A 3,128-nucleotide genomic window follows, 5' to 3' on the forward strand; every position below is an offset into this window, starting at 1 on the left:
TCAAAGAAGTTTTCTGAATTTTTTACACCGTGTGTGAAAACATAGCTGCAGAGAAATACAAAAAAGGCAAGACAAGAGAGAGAGAAAGAGAAAGAGAAAGAGAGAAAGAGAGAAAGAGAGAAAAAGAAAGAAAGATGGATGAATGAGCACACAAGCACATATGCACACCTTCTTCAGAACAGATAATAACCCTATTAAAACTTGAGCCTGGATCTGGCATAGCAAGTGTTCATCCACACACTTTCTGAATCAGAAAAGCACCTTCATTTTCAATTTTCCTTTAAACAATGAAGTTCTTTGACTGCCAAGCTATTGACTATTCCAGAACTGGTCTTCTCCCAAAAAATAGACTAAAAACTGAAACAAATTATGTGAATAATTTTCCATTGTCTTGGACAGACAGTGGAGAGGTGAAAGGGAGTGAGCAGTCTTGGAGAATAACAGTGAGGGTTGGTCAGCCAGCTGCCACGTAGCACTGCATTATTAAGCTTCTGGAAGGGAAAGAACAAAAGCTAAAGAGCAGTGCAGAGACCACAGTGTCTTAAGAGACAAGAGATACCTTTTCAGAACTTAGTCAGAGGTGTAGAAAGCATGCCAATATTTTGTGCAACACTGGACAGAAATGGAGGCTACTACTGACTCTGATGGCAAGGAGACCACCAGGTCTAGCAATGGCACCTCTCTGTCTTTCAGTCTATTGGCATGCAAGTACCAACATTTCTCTTCCACAGCTTGCTTACAATTTGTAGCTTGCCTAAAATTGCTACAAAAACATGCTTCATTTAATTGAAACCTTGTAGCTCTCCACCTGAAACCAGCTGATCACTATAACAGACCTTTCAAAATGTGCCAATGGAATTTCTCCAACAATTCAGAATTACACCTTAGGGGATGTCTCCTTTCCATAGCAACTGTAGTTTATATGTAGTTTGCTATCAGACTCCATACCAGTGATGGTACTGCCAAGGTTTTTGTTACTTCCAATGCAAAAGTGCTAGCCTCAGGTCATCCGCTTCTTAATGCAAATGATGTTTGTACATCCACCACAAGTTTCAGCACAGCACGGAAGTCCAGCCTGTAATCTCTTGTGGTGAATTTCTACTCTCTCCCCTTATCCTCACCATTGCCCTAAGTGGCAAAAGCCTTAATTGCCCAGGCTGGTGTTCTCAGTTTTTCTGGAGATTCAGCTGCCTGCTTTCAGTTTCCAGACCAGAGGGTACTGAGCAATTCCCTTCAGGCAATCTATATGGCCTAGCAGTTCACTGTGAGCAATGCCTTATTGATTTCTGCCATAACCTCCATAGCTGACTCAAGGATCAGAAGCTCTGGCAATGGCTAACAAGTTTAAACAATTAGTCCCATTTGTAACTACTTGGTGAAAGGCTTGTCAGTCTCAATGTACCTTGTACTGTAGCTTTTAGTGGATTTCTAGTCCCATTCATTTTGCCTCGATGACCTCTACAGTTAATGGGGGTTATTGGAAAATTATTTTTTTCTTCAAAAGCTTTTATTTCTCCTCCCTGCTTTTTGTTTTCAGAACATAAAAGCCATTTAGGTTGTGATGTTAAAAAACAGCAGTGCAGGCAATAATCTGTTGCTCTCCAGTGAGAAAATATGTGTCCTTGTGTACTGTATGTTGTGTCTGATACCAAAAAACATCTTTGTCAATCAGGTGCCAGCAAAGTAATTCACTCTGAATAGAAAGGTTTGCTGAGAGCAGTATTATTCTTATCAATGGTCATACTAAAAATCCTAACCCTCTTCAAGGTTGAGAACTTCCCATTAGTATAATTTCACCGTATTGAAACCTTTCTTTTTTCTCTGTCTAACCTTCTCAGAGCAGTAGTTTGCAGTTTTGTCATACACACAGTAAAATGACTTCCATGTGAGATTCCTACCACTGAATGGGCCCAATTATGCCAATTTTCACAATAATTAGCACTATACACTAGAAGCAGGTCCTATTAACTTTGGCTGTGCTGTTCCCCTAGGTGACTCTCAAAGAACACTCCAAAAGTGGTCGGATGTTCTCCATCCCTGTATTTACTGCAGGCCTAACACACCTCGATATTTCCCTACTCTTCATTGCCTGGAGTAACCTTAGGTCAGAAATATATCTAAATTAATATCTTAGTGAAAAGACTGTGCTTACTACCATTTTGTTCTCTGCCAACATTGCAAAGAGATGGTGACTTTCAATGTTTAAGGGAAGAACCAAGATGTTCCACAGAAAACTTACTAGGTTAAAAATACATCTGTATCTTGTTGCTGTCCAAGGCTAACCCCCTCATCTCAGTCCATAAAAAGAGACTCCCTAAGATTCACTAAGAGGACAACCACATGGCTGAAGCCTGCCACAACTGAAGCTTGACCACTGCAGTGGTTAGTCTGGGAATGTACTGCAAGCACTTACTAGTGAATTATGCTGCTGTCCACACAGAATGCTGACCAGCAGCAGATGCCTAAATTCTAGATGCAAAGTCTCCAGGTCCAGAGAGTCAGCATACCAGTTTCTAGATTCTGATTTTACTCCCATTTTCATCTCTTGGTCTATTTTTATCTTTTTTGCTTGTTGGACCATTTCTGCCATTTCTCTATTCCACCCTTTCAGAGTGAACAGAAATTTAGGTCCCTGTACCTGTTTTTCTCACAGAAGTCTGTGAGACCACATGCCCTTCAGTTTATCATGTACTGAAATCTTCTGTCCCTAAAAGCAATCAGGTTTTTCAAATGTGTTCTGGAAAGGACTCACACTTGCTGTGCTGAGGTGTAGAGACAACAATCTCTCCTGTTTCAGTCTCAGAGGCCATCAGGGGCCACCAAGAGTGGCTCATTTGCTGTTTGCAGGAAGTCCTTTTGGTTTTGAACTCTCATGTACATTCCATGGAATCGTGGATCTATGTACATAGGTGCTGCCATTGTGCAAGCCACTGATAAATCAACAGAGATGTGCGTTCAACTGCACCTTCTCATCATGTCACATATTCATCAAGTGCAATTTTTAGCAGCTCAGAATTATTCACACTGTTTATCCTTGGCACCAGCGTGAAAAGTAGCTCTAACAAAGCATCAGTTCCTGCCTCACCAGCAGAGTGATGCACAGAGATCATCCCTTTCTGGTGGGTGCA

Source organism: Corvus brachyrhynchos, unplaced genomic scaffold (genome assembly GCF_000691975.1).
Source record: "Corvus brachyrhynchos isolate BGI_N302 unplaced genomic scaffold, ASM69197v1 scaffold399, whole genome shotgun sequence".
NCBI lineage: Eukaryota > Metazoa > Chordata > Aves > Passeriformes > Corvidae > Corvus > Corvus brachyrhynchos.